At 46.2% G+C, this 14305-nt stretch overlaps 1 long non-coding RNA gene across 1 annotated transcript in view; it reads right to left on the reverse strand.

Annotated features, from left to right (window-relative positions):
- Positions 1 to 5544: 5544 nt before the first annotated feature.
- The window catches only part of LOC142771650 (uncharacterized), a 310230-nt gene continuing 301469 nt past the window's right edge, over positions 5545 to 14305 (reverse strand). The window contains exon 3 of the long non-coding RNA XR_012886050.1: positions 5545 to 5710. This is a non-coding gene — a long non-coding RNA (uncharacterized LOC142771650). The remainder of the gene's footprint in view (positions 5711 to 14305) is intronic.

The following is a 14305-nucleotide window of genomic DNA, read 5'->3' on the forward strand; positions in this document are numbered from 1 at the left end:
TCTGGGAAGAAAATCTGTATATAACCCTTTGAAAACCTTTTATTTTTTACCTCCAAGCAATTTCAACCAGAAAATTAGGGTAAGAGAAGTGGCGAAAATTTAAAATTGTAACAATAAATATTCTCCTTTTGCACTTTCAGCAATGTATAGACCTAGACTTTCAATACCTTCTATATTTCGATTTTTTTCCAAACTGCTCACGCATTCTGATCAAGAGTCGATGGCTTGCGAATTTCGGAAACGCAGATCATTTTCTGAACAAATACTTTTTTTTTAATTTCGTGTCCCTCTTTTTTTTTTTTTGGCTCCAGAAACGTTAGGTGCACACACACACACAAAAAAAAGCTTCTGGGTGCATTTTTGTCAAAAAATGGGATCTGTCGTCTGACGTATGCACAATGTTCGGGTCTATGAGGCTTCCTGCAACCGATGACCCACATTCACAATGATGCTGGCGAAAAAAATAAAAAAATTGTGCTATGTTATTAGCAACGGCTGCATGATCATTTGTTTTGTTTTGCATTGAGAACATCCCGAGCAATGGGTTATCCCGAAGAGTCGGCTTCACCGCAGCAAATTTCGAAAACCACTCGAAAAATTTCAGGCCCTTATCACCTATGATAAGGCTCAAACTTTGTCTGACGTCACACATTCGCGACAGGAAGTTGCCTTCCCATAAACACAGACCGTGGGAAAATTTTTTGAGCGGAAAAGGGCACATTTTAGACGGAGCGAACGCAAAGTTATTCCTTCGCTGCAATGTGTGACGTAAGACAAAAGTTGGGCCTTATCATAGGCGATAAGGGCCTGAACTTTTTCGAGTGGTTTTGGACATTTGCTGCGGTGAAGCCAGTGAACTTTTCAGGGAAATCTGTCACTCGGGATGCTCCCATTGCAAAACAAAACAGATGATTATGCAGCCCTTGCTAATAATATGACACAATCTGTGTTTTCTTGTCTTTATTTTCGCCAGGATCGTTGTGAATTTGGGTCGTCGGTTGCACGAAGACTTATAGCCGCAAAATCGTGCAGATTCAGATAACAAGTCACGGTTTCTGACAGAAATCCACCCAGAAGCCTTTTCTTGTGTGTATTCAACGTTTCTGGAGCAAAAAAAAAAGAGACGAATTTTCAGATTTTATTTGTAGAGAAACTACTCGGCGTTTCCGAAATTCGCAGGTAATCGACTATACCCAAATGCATGAGCAGTTAAAAAATCAAAATTTTATTTATTTATTTATTTATTTATTTATACAATACTGCAGGCCACAAATGGGCCCAAGCAGGAGTGGGGGTGTTACAGAGCCGTTAGAACAATTATACAATCTTTAGCGAGGTAAAGAAGATAGTGGTAAAGAAGATAGATATAGAAGATAGTGAAAGCTTGGGTCTGTATCATTGTGGAAAGTGCAACACGAGAATTTTTATTGTTTTGATTTTAAATTTTCACCACTTCTCTTAACCTAATTTTCTGGTCGAAAATGCTTGGAGGTAAAAAATAACGAGTTTTCAAAGGGTTACATACAGATGTACCTCCCAGATCGGCAAATCGCTAGGAATCGATATAAATAAAATGCTCTCACATCTTCTGAGATAAAAAAAAATTGCGAGTTTTAAAAAGGCTATAGACTTACATTTTTGATTAGGAAAGCGCTAGAAATAGATACATATAAATAACGACCACATCTTCGGAAATCGAAAATTACGTGTTTTTGCTACCCCTTTTTATATACACCTCATAGAAACCACCTCCCATATGTGCTAATTGTGGACCCGGTAAACTGAACAACTATGCAGTGAGAAGAAAACCTGCGTCTTAGTTAACCTAACACAAGCGACGTTTATAGTGCTTTGCACAGTTAGTTTATTCAAGCGCCCCTGCTTAAGCATTTTTTATAAGGTTTACCGTTTTCATGCGCCAGAATTATCAGTTGTTAAGTATTACAATGAGACCATCCCGAGGGAAGAGTTCTCCTGAAGAGTTGGCTTCACCGCAGCAAAAGTCGAAAACCACTCGAAAAAGTTGAGGCGCTTATCACCTATGATAAGGTCCAACTTTTGTGTGACGTCACACATTCGGCGCACCATTCGCGACAGGAAGTCGGCTTCCCATCAATACAGACCGCGGGAAAATTTTTTTGAGCGGAAAATGCCACATTTGAGACGTAGCGAACGCTAAGTTATTCCTTCGCTGCAATGTGTGACGTCAGACAAGAGTTGGGGCTTATCTTAGGTGATAAGGGCCTCAACTTTTAGGGGCGAAGCTCCTTAGGGCGTGGGCTGTGCGTCCCCTGTAGCCTGTATGTAGCCACCTCTAGTTTAGTTCTTGCAGTGTTCACTAGATGGCGGTACCGTCCCCTGTATGTAGCCACCTCTAGTTTAGTTCTTGCAGTGTTCACTAGATGGCGGTACCGTCTCCTGTATGTAGCCACCTCTCGTTTAGTTCCTGTAGTGTTTACTAGACGGTGGTACTTGTAGCTGATGATGAAAAGATGCAAGATGTTATAAACTAGAAAGCGGTACTTGTAGTTGATGAAAGACGCGAGATCTTATAAAATGGGAATGATGTCACATATGGCGCGTGTCATTGGTTGAAGGCAATCGTTCGATTTAGTGCGGCGAAGTACGCTAGGGGGAGCGATGTAATAAAATCGAGTGGGCAAAATGTACAGAGGATTCATGGTTTACCAGGTTTACCTCCGGAGCTTCGCCCACTCATCATCATTCACTTCGTGGATATGGCGGAATTTTTTTCGAGTGGTTTTTGGCATTTTCTGCGGTGAAGCCAACTTTTCAGGAGAACGTTTCACTCCTGATGCTTCCAATAACATAACAACCGATAATAGCATAACAACTGATAATGCTGCCGTATGAGAACTATAATCCTTGTAAAAAATGCGTAGAGAGAGAAGCTTGAATGAAGCAATTGTGCAATGTATTACAAATGTCGCTTCCGTGATGTGCGCTAAGGCGCAGATTGTCTTTTCACTGCATAATTGTGTGGTTTACAGGGTCCGCAATGAGCACATCTGTGAGGTGGTATCTATGAGGCTGTGCATTAAAAAGGGGTGGTACTATCAAAGTTCGTGACCATAAGAAGCTCGTTGTGGGATTCCTGACCATTTCGATGCCAAATTGTGAAGAAATAATTTTTGTCAAAACTCTAAATCTCCAGTTTCGTGATTCGTTTGAAATCACGAAACTGCTCATTTGCGACCGCTATAGATTTACCCCTTTCTTCAAGTAGGCCAGGAAACTACGTGCATCAAGGTTCCGACACACAACTGTGCCATTTAATAATGAAGAATGGGCTGTGTAGTGCACAGACCAACTTTTTAACTGTCGTACCATGTCGTGCCAGTAGTCGAGTCGGTGAGGGAGTTGGCTTGAAACTGAAAGGTCGCTAGGTCGAATCTTGCTGCCAGTAGTGGTGAAAAAACAAGGCGGTGTGGTTAAGGTCGCTAATAAGCCGAAATTTATTGTTTACCTTTAAAATTTACCTGCTGTTTAGTGAGCACACCAAGTTCTAAGTACTGCATGCTGTGTTGTGGAGACAGTCGAGGTCGTATGGTGTTCAGTTCGTAACTGGAAGGTTGATGGTTCGAATTAAAGGGTTGCTAGTGGCGGAACAATAGTAAGTCATCCAGATTCACTTGTGCCAAAGCCGAAATGCAGGCACTGTCCCATACTAGAAGTATAATACTGAGGGCCACACGGTGGGTTTGACCTATATGCCCAAAAATACGACCGCCAATCAAGGCAATGCTTTTATTTTTCATTAAAAAGTTGCTTTTTTTTCAAAAAAAAAGGGGGGGGGGCTTGATCTATGGCAGCTGCGGACCCTGAGATTGGGGGGCACCCCCAAGCCGCCATGTAGCTCAAGCGCCCCCCCCCCCGCCCCCCGAGCGATATAAGCATCACCATGCCGTGGCACAACAGCCAAGCCCGCTCGCACCTTTAACCCGGAGGTACCAGGTGAGAGGAGTACCACTTAAGGATTGAGCCAGGTCCGCGTAATAATTTACCTCTGCGTTTGAATCCGGTGGCCACCGGCCTGCACTAGGACAGAATCAAACCATCATTACCTGCCTCATTGCCAGCAGACGCTCTATCGTATTGCTACCTTTGTGGTGAGAATTTCAAGCACAAATAATCGGTGTATATTTAATCAATGTGTTACCGAACTTCAAAAAATAAAAGTTCGAAAGCTCTAAGGATTACTTTGGAAAATTGAGGCTGACTGCGGGATTCGAACCACCGCTCTTCCGATTGTAAAACGAACACATTACCCCTCGGCTACTAACATAGCTTGACTGGCAGGTTTAAAAGTTAGTCTGTACATTACGCAGCCGTATTTTGTGTCCCTGTTCAAGGGCCCAGAATCCTTTCTGGTGTCCGTTAAGAAATAGTTTGAAGGCATACAAATTGTTTGTGATTAGGTATACCGTAAGTGGTTATCTCAAAATCCTGTAATTTCAAATTTTCTGAAGTTATGCTGTATCGGTATAAAACCACCTTTACCGGCTTCTTCCAAAAAAGAAAAAAAGGCTTTTGGAAATCTTCTGATTCTCGATTTCGCGAAGCATGATCGTATCTGAACGAAATCGACTCCTAGTGCTCTTCCTATCAGAAAGGTAAGTTTATAGCATTTTGAAAACTTGTAATTTTCGATTTCAGAAGGTATGGTGGTATTTCATTCAAATCGATTCTTAGGGCTTTTCCGGTCAGAAAAGGTAAGTCTTTTAAAGGTGCCAGAGGGGCGGCTTTCAAAAAACCGTAATTTTTGATTTCAGAAGCAATGGTGGTATTTTAATCCTATCAATTTGTTCCCCGTTCAAAGTCAGGACATTGCTGGTTGAAATAATATATATATATATTGGAGTTTTTGAAATTTTAAAACATGATAAATTATAACCATGTCTTGATATGACAAAAATCTCCACCTCAATCAGTAAATTAAAGCAATTGTGGCGGCTCCAACGTGGGAACGAGCGCTTTCAATTTGTTTATGGGCCGAAATACATCAAAGAGTATACTTCACCACAAAGATATGATGGTTTTTGATCGAAAATGATAGGAGTGAAATTTAATCAAATACGGTCACACTTTCATAAATTTGAAACTAAGAGTTTCCCGAAAGTTTATTACCTCTTTGGTCGGAAATGTCCTAGAACTGGATCTCAATAAGATACTGCCATAGTTACGTAAATCGAAAATTAAGAGATTCCCGAAAACTTACCTTTTGGATCTGAAATGCCCTAGGAGACGATTTCATGCAAATACGACCACACATTCGGAAATTGAAAATTACGAAATTTACATACACCGTGTTAGCGCGCTTATCTATTGAGAGTGGTTCAAGAGATGTTCGACAGCTTTCTATGTGATGCGATTTCACCGCAAACTTTGCGTTGAAGCGACGCTGTCCGTAATAAGGTAATTCCGGTAGCTGCAGAGTCCTTGTTTGCAAAGGAATTACCCTTTCTTTGTATTTCATTCCAAAGCGTTGTTGTCGCACTCACTGCTTGGTTCTTAAGGGGAGGCTTTGATCTTTTTTATACTTTATTTCCTCCATAACCAGTCATATCATTCGACGGATGTACGGATGGACGGACAGGCACATAGTTTCCGCTTGAGTCGGTTGTCTTGTTGTCCAGCATCACTCCTCCTGGTGCGGAAGTCTGTTCGAAGGGCGTCAGAGGGGCGCCATCTGTAAAAAAAATAAAACGTAACGTAAATAACAAGAAAAAAATCACAGCGCTTTGGTGTATGTATTATAAAAGGTAAGTCCGTCGGTAGCAGTGACAACGTTTACGACCAGAAAAGGGAAAGAGATCAGCCAAAGCCATATAGCATGAAACCCGTTCGACTGACATTAGTCGGGTGGCTGTAAACAGACGACAGATCGGGTCGTCTGCTTCTACTGCGGCAACGCCACGGATTTTTGTTTGTATATACAAAGGGTAGCTCTAAGCACACAACAAATAGCCACTTCTGCGGCTACTAAAGCGTAGTCTAAGCCAGAATTCGGCTAGCAAGACGAAAAAGCCACTCCGGTTTCGAGACTTTTGTTTATGTGTGTAGGGTGTCTATAGCATACAGGGCAACTCCAAGCAGACGACAGATAGTGTCTTCTGCTTTTACTACGGCATAGCCCGAAGCAAGAAGCCAAAAGTCATCTAGCGAGACGAAAACGCAGCTCACGCTTTGGTATTTTTTTTTATATAGGGCAGATGGAGAGGGAGCCAAGCCCGTACATAGCCGAACAAGGTCACCCGTGAAGCCGTTGGTGGAGGAAAAAAGGAACAGTGGGGGGATGTTCACGCTCCATTGAGCCAGCTACCGATGCGTCCAGAATGGACGAAAGCGCTTGGCCGACGACTAGCCGGCAGCGCTTCTGCTGTAACTCTCTCACCACCTCCTTTCTTCTGTTGCGTACTTTCGTCTTTATGCCTTTCATTTTGAGGCGTGGTCGATAAATAGACGACCGACCGAAGGGCGACCTTAGCAGTCGACTGTTTTCTATTGTTTAACGACTCGTCCCAGGGGCGTTTCGTTTCTCTTTTCTTTCTGGAAGGGTGGGGGGTGGGGGGAAGCTCTCGGTTTGCAGACGGTTCCGTTACTTTTTCGTCTGCTAGCCAGCTGGGCCTAAGTCGTCGTCTGCTAGAGCTGCCTCTGCACTTATAGTTCCTGGTTTCGTTTCCTTTCCTCTATCGTCTTCTGCCACGCATCCCCCTTTTGTTTTTTCTTCTTTTTTCGTTGCAAAGCAAATACGAACGGAAGGAAAATAAAGCGTTTGCTTTTGGTGCCCACTACATACACGCACCAGCTCAGAAAATTACTACCACCCATCGTAAAACAGCGGGACACAGTGGCTGTATTTACGCCCTGCTGCTCTTCGATGTAGTAAATACAGTTCATTATGGTGAAAGCTGCAGACGTTTCCCCCCATGACGTCATCGCAGACATTGTTGTAAAGCAATGAAAATCTGTATACCTCACGACTCTCCTATCAGAGACGAAGATGCGAAAGACTCTGAATAGAACTTTACGCGCGTGACGTCGTTCTTTTAGGCACTCTCTTAGAGAGAGAGAATAAACTTTATTGGGTTCCAGCATGCGGGATTCCCTCCGGCCGCGCAGGGCGTGGGGTTCACCCTATCTCACGTTACACTAGAAGTCCTAATGTCACGCGGGCCTAGACCTCAAGGCCTTCGTGCCCCGTCGCCGCTCGGGTTACTGAGGGTGTCCCCCTTTCGCCTTTGCAGCGCCAGTGCGACCTCGAGCTGCCGGACGGCCCTTCGCTGGTCTTCTGGGTCCGTAGACCCCACACGCTGTTCTACTAATGGCCCGTGCAATGTGCAATGTCAGTGCACATTAATGTACACAGAGAGGTTGAAATTTTCTGAGCCCTCCGCTAGGCGGCACGTAAAGTCCCTGGTCAGACTGGAAAGACAAGCTAGTCGATGCGCATGCGTAATGGAAGTTTGAAGCGCCACCTGGGGCCCGGAGAAGTGAGCGCCACACCAGCGATGTAGTGTTGTACCCCCTCTTGTTCCAGTTCGCGCTTGAAATTTTACTTTAAATGTCGGATATTCTTCTTGAAGAACTGTGAGAATCGAGAAGTGGCTTGGCACGCTATAGTGACACGGGCCAGCCGGTTGGCAATGGACCAATAGCGAACCTTGACACAGCTGATCTATCAGTGGCGTCATGCCTCTCTGAATCACGTGACCCCGAGTATATGAGGTTGAAGCTTACTCTCCCGGGCATTGTTGGCTTGGGCCACGGCTGTGCATAGCTCGGACGATGACGCCGTGGGCTCGGCTGCGCACTCGCTGTGCTGGTCTTTCAACATGACCTTTAGGATGACGTAAGCGCACGCTAAGAGAGTGCCTGGTAACACCGGACCGTCCGCGCTGTCTGCGTCACATCCCCAGAGTATGTGAGCCAGGGTGGCTCTCGCGCACACACTGCGCGAGAGCCACCCTGGCTCACATACTCTGGGGATGTGACGCAGACAGCGCGGACGGTCCGGTGTTACCAGGCACTCTCTTAGCGTGCGCTTACGTCATCCTAAAGGTCATGTTGAAAGACCAGCACAGCGAGTGCGCAGCCGAGCCCACGGCGTCATCGTCCGAGCTATGCACAGCCGTGGCCCAAGCCAACAATGCCCGGGAGAGTAAGCTTCAACCTCATATACTCGGGGTCACGTGATTCAGAGAGGCATGACGCCACTGATAGATCAGCTGTGTCAAGGTTCGCTATTGGTCCATTGCCAACCGGCTGGCCCGTGTCACTATAGCGTGCCAAGCCACTTCTCGATTCTCACAGTTCTTCAAGAAGAATATCCGACATTTAAAGTAAAATTTCAAGCGCGAACTGGAACAAGAGGGGGTACAACACTACATCGCTGGTGTGGCGCTCACTTCTCCGGGCCCCAGGTGGCGCTTCAAACTTCCATTACGCATGCGCATCGACTAGCTTGTCTTTCCAGTCTGACCAGGGACTTTACGTGCCGCCTAGCGGAGGGCTCAGAAAATTTCAACCTCTCTGTGTACATTAATGTGCACTGACATTGCACATTGCACGGGCCATTAGCATTTAAACTTAATCAAAATGCGACCGCCGCCGCCAGGGATTGAACCTGTGACCTCCGGGTCAGCAACCAAGCACCGTTGGGGCCGTTCCATGCACTTGCCGCACAGCCGCAACGCATGTGCCGGCACCCCCAACCGCACCCAAGCGGAGGGCGAAAGAGCGTCGCCAATTGGCTTATTTGTTTCCCGCTTGCGTGCGGCAGGGTTCCCGGCACGTGCGTTGCGGCTGTGCGGAAAGCGCGAGGCACGGCCCTTACCGCTACATCACTTTCTAGCAGATCGGTTGCTAAAATATTTTGGAGCCAAAGACATGCAGATCGTTTGCGATCGACATACAGTGTTTCTTTATTGACACTTTTATACAATATTGATGAACAAGTAAAGATTTGCTGAAAAGCTCTTAACACAAATATATTAAACTGGTCGACTCCCATATGCCCTGAATCCCGTGCGGTGCGGTGCTGCATACATGCGAGCACCGCATCACGCATCAAGTTGCATGCAAGTTTGCTCATCGGAATGCCACCGAAAACGGAACACGACCCTAGATGTTCATTTCTTATAAGAAACTAATTTTGTTCATTTCAGGAAAGCTAACCAGAAGGACAGTGCGATATCCTCCCAGTGTTTTACTTGTTCTCTTGATCCCCTTTACGTAAATTTTTCTATGCTGAATCTATCTCGTTCTATCGGGTGTCTATATACACCGAAAGTGTTTACACCGAAAGTGTTTACACCGAAAGTACAGTATACACCGAAAGTGTTTACGATTTAGAGACACGCGTCCGCAAAACTTTCATCGGCTGCACGTGGACAGCCTAACCTGACAGACGTACGTTCTCTGTCTAGTGGTAAAAAAAAAAAGAATGTGTCTCCCGAAAGCGTTATGGCTCTCACGGTGCTGCACGGTTTTGCGGGGCTAACGCTTACGCAACCAGAGCCGGTGTAAAGGCACACGCCCCTGGTGCAAAGCAGCGACGCGGAAACGTCGTTAACTTTGTGCGGCGCATTTATCGTTTAAACCCCCAGCTTCAGTCCCACGTGCAGTTCGTCTGACACTGGCTCATACCAGGTTAAAAGGGTAGTCCCGCAGCAATGCTTCCGGTAGATATATCTTTCCGGTGTGGAATTGCTTGCGGCGCGCTTGGCCGGACTAAAAAGGCTGGAGGCATGAGGAGCAGGAGGAGGAGAAGAAGGAGAAGAAGAAGAAGAAGAAGAAGAAGAAGAGTGGGCGACGGCCTAAGGGCAGACTCTGCACAAAAACCCAGTAGAGTCAATAATAAGAAGGCAGACGAAATTGCGTCTCTGTCTTTATCTCCCCCCCCCCCCCCCCCCGAATCCGTCTCACACTTGTGCTCGCTTTCCTAAGCGTGTAATCCACGATGTTATGATGTAACTTAGTAACCGCACAGTGGTGATAGTGGAGGGAGGGGGGTAGTTGCCCTTTTGTGAGCGGTAGTTGGCTGCTTGAGCGTATTATACGAGGGTGAACCGCGGAGGACGCGGCGTGGGGACGCCAACGCACAGAGAAGCGCGCGCCGGCAAATGTAATTACGCGGGATACACATTGTATCGTTTTGCACCGCAATATGCTGCGTAGTTCATATTGCGTAGTGCAGCGTCGTTGCGCAGGGAGTCAAGCTTGTCAGAAATGGGTCCACGTGAAGAAGACAAAGAAAGAAGACGCTATGCTGTGGAAGCCACGAAGTTATGGGGCGACAAAATGGCGTGAAAGAATGCTCTGAAAAGGAACTAAAAAATTTGATACAGAGGAAGGTTTGTCCTTAAATCTCTCTATATACAGATCTATAGATCTTCCTATATATAAATTTATAGATCTATCTATAGATAAATATATAAATGTATCTATAGATAGGTCTATAGATCTATCTATAGATTCATCCATCCACCTATCTATCTATCAATGCAATACAAGGTTATAACTTCACTCTGTTTGCTATAGACCTTTGAACGGAAAGAAAGGATCACCATTTTTTCTCGACTATTCCATGGGAGTACGAAATTTGATGTCGCAGCCTCAGAGGTGCACTTTTGGTGGGTCACTTGTATGAGCAACAGCCCCAAGAGGTTTAAGGTGACAACCAGGGAGCTTACGTTGACACCGTGCATAGTGGCTTTGGCGTACATGGAACTCATAGAAAGTATGTTTGGGCTTTCTGCTATAGGCGTGTATATTTTAATTCCATTGCATGGTAAGGTAAGTCACTAAATATTTTCACCCTTCATGGTGATCTCAAGAGTACGGTGCATAACTACTGACCAGAAGGTTGCGGGATCGAATCCCGGCCACGGAGGCCGCATTTTCGATGGAGGCGAAAATTCTCGAGGCCCCTGATAGAGGTGGAGGTTAAAGAATCCCAGGAGATCTGAACTTCTGGGACCCACCACTATGCGTCTCTGATCATCTTACCCTAGTTTTGGGACGATAGATCCCTATAGTTATTATTATTAGTGCTGCTTTCTGGCGATATGTAGCGAAAAAATAAGCGAAATATGTAATGTTCCCTGCCCCGTTTGCGGACCGATTGCTAATGGTTTCCTTTATCATATCATTATCTGTTTGCACTGCCTTTTACGTGTTTGTTCAGGAAACGCTGCTGTCGAAACTGATATCAAGTATTTGCTGGCACCGTTCCTAATTATCTGAGGTCAGTTTCCCGATTTAATCGAAACGGGTTTGCAATTCGCCCTATTGTCTGATTCGTCAATGGCTGCATCTTCTACCGAAGCCTGCAACAGTCTTCTGAATCAATCTAGAGCTACAATAACATGAACTCGACTACACGGGGCTACTCCGTGACGCCTAGCACAGTGCTGTTCGGAGGACGACTGAATTATTCCCAGTGTGCCTTCCAAGGCAAAAACCCTGGGTGCCTCACAAAACACGAAAAGGGACCGTCGTCAGCATCCACACAAATGATACTGTCAATTTCAGTATAGTTAAACTCCAGCAATACTAGATAGTAATGATCGAAGTAGTAGAACTGATTGATTGATTGATTGATTGATTGATTGATATGTGGGGTGAACGTCCCAAAACCACCATATGATTATGAGAGACACCATAGTGGAGGGCTCCGGAAATTTCGACCACCTGGAGTTCTTTAACATGCACCCTAATCCGAGCCTACGGGTCTACAGTATTTTCGCCTACATTGATAATGCAGCCACTGCAGCCGTAGCAGAACTATTATTAAATCAGTAGTAGTAGTAGTAGTAGTAGTAGTAGTAGTAGTAGTAGTATCTGATACTAGTAACAATCTTTGCATCAATTCTTAGCAATAAAATAACAATCATAGTAGTTGTAGCAGTATTATTATTCCTTGTAGTAATAATAGCAGTAGTAGTACTAGTAATTGTAGTTTTTAGCATCAGTAGAACTCGCAGCAGCGTGCAGTTTTTTTTGTTAATTTTTGTTGCAATTGTCTTTGCCATGGTACTCTACGTTTCTTACGTGTCTTTTTTTTCTCACTCTATTATCTTTTATTTTATTAGTATAGCCTTCAGAGAGTGAGCATAATGGCCTCAAAATATTGCCCCATTATGTCGCCCCTATTGCCCGCCAGTGTGCCAGCCATTGTCGTCACGTGTAAATATCGCAAATACCCGTAAATACGCGTTTCCTTGTAAGATTATTGGTGGAAGTGCTGGGTACACCTATAGCTGGTTGTCCCAGCGAACCAACACGGAACTTCGGAGCGGTCGTCACCTTTTTTGCCCGCAATTACTCAACAGGCCAACCCACAAGAGCAACAGCAGCCGCAGCAGCAGCAGCTGTCTGCTCCGATTCTCCTGCCTCCACTAGACCCCGGAACCTTCTCGGCCACCGCAAGGACAAGGTGAATGTACAAGATTGGGTCGAATTGTACGAGCGCGTAAGCGAATACTATAGGTGGGACCCCGCGTTGATGCTGGCCAACGTTGTATTCTACTTGCGGTACACGCATCTGGTATGACAAGCTCGAGTCGGAGTTAACCAGCTGAGAAATTTGCAAATTGAAGCTTGTCGAGTTATCCAGCAGGCCATTTGGCCGACAGCAGGCCGCGAGAAAAGACCTGGAATGCCACTTGCAGACATCGATGGAATAATATGCGTCTTATATACAGGACGTACTGGACCTTTGTCGAAAGGCTGATGAGAACATGGGCGAAACTGACAAAATTGCCCACATCATACACGGAATTGCTAACGACGCCTTTAACCTGTTGATTGTTAAAGATTGCGCCACCCTCGACGCGGTTGTGAAGGAATGTCAGTGCTTCGAGCATGCCAAGAGCCGTCGCATCAGCCGCCTGTTTGCGCGTCTGCCTAATATTGCAGGCACATTGACCTGCGAAGACTCCCCCAAGTTCACGCAAGCTACATCATCGGACAATGTCACCCGACTCGTCTACCGTGAGCTTGAAGCGATGGCTCGTGCAGCCATTGCTTCCGACGGCCCTCAAGATAACGCATTCATCGTCTCCCTCATCCAAGCCGTCGTTCGCCAAGAAATATCAAATCTCGGCATCGCACCTGCTTGCGCTGTTCGCACTACCGAGAGTTCGGCTTCGGTTAACCAGATCCCGGTGCACCCTTCACGCTACCCTTCCTCTTATCGGAACCCTGCTGAATAAAGGACGTCGGATGACCGACCGATCTGCTTCCACTGCTCTCGCGCCGGACACATTGCGCGCTACTGTAGCAATCATTGAACGTCCAATTCATCCTGGAACACTGGGACATGGCGTCACTTTGAAGGCAACTCTCGCTGGTTTTCTACTACATACGACCAACAGCCCGCTGCGACTAACGTTCAGGGCCGAAGGTTCAGCCAGTCACCATCACCCCAAGGCCGCCGATCTCTCTCGCCGATGATTCCTCGATCCAGGTCCCCTGCGCGACCTGGGTCCTCAACTTCGTAAAAATAGACCATGCAGCTCCCGGAGGTGAGAGAGAGAGAGAGAAGCGAGAAAAAAGGAAGGCAGGGAGGTTAACCAGATGCTAGTATCCGGTATGCTACCCTGCACTGGGGTTGGGGAATAGGTGGTTGAATTGAATAGGGGGAATAGGGCTTGGGGGAGCCGGAGGGGACGCTGCATTAACGACCCGATCTGCAAATCTTCCGGTGACGATTCCTATACAAGCCGCAATATTTTGGACCTTTGGTGGATGACGTAACCGTTGCAGCCCTCATGGACACTGGTGCACAAATTTCAGTCATGATCGCTGCTCTCTGTAGTAAACTGCGCAAGGTCATCACACCTGCTCTTATGTGTGCAGTAATGCTTGCCGATGGGAGCACATCGACAGTTCTGGGCATGTGCGCCTATCGCGTGTGTATTGCTGGTCATCGGACTGTCGTATTGTTCACCGTGCTTGAGCATTGCCCACATGACGTGATTCTCGGACTCGACTTTCTTTCTGTGCACTCCGCCCTTATCCACTGCTCGACGGGTCTTCTTCAGCTAGAACTGCCTTTTGACGCCACGTTGCCCATGATGCTCAAAGCCGCCTTTGTGCCACCAAGTTCCTGCATCTTCCGCCGCAAGCCGCAATTTACGGTGCAGCTCATGTGTGATCCGCCTGTGCGCGATGGTGAATATGTCGTTTCACCCATTACCGACGTTGTGTTAAAGCATTCCATTGCTGTCCCGCACACCGTGGTGAGAATACGCCACAACCAGACCTATTTCTCTCTTTT

The sequence above is a fragment of the Rhipicephalus microplus genome, chromosome 9 (assembly GCF_043290135.1).
Source record: "Rhipicephalus microplus isolate Deutch F79 chromosome 9, USDA_Rmic, whole genome shotgun sequence".
In the NCBI taxonomy this organism is placed as follows: Eukaryota; Metazoa; Arthropoda; class Arachnida; order Ixodida; family Ixodidae; genus Rhipicephalus; species Rhipicephalus microplus.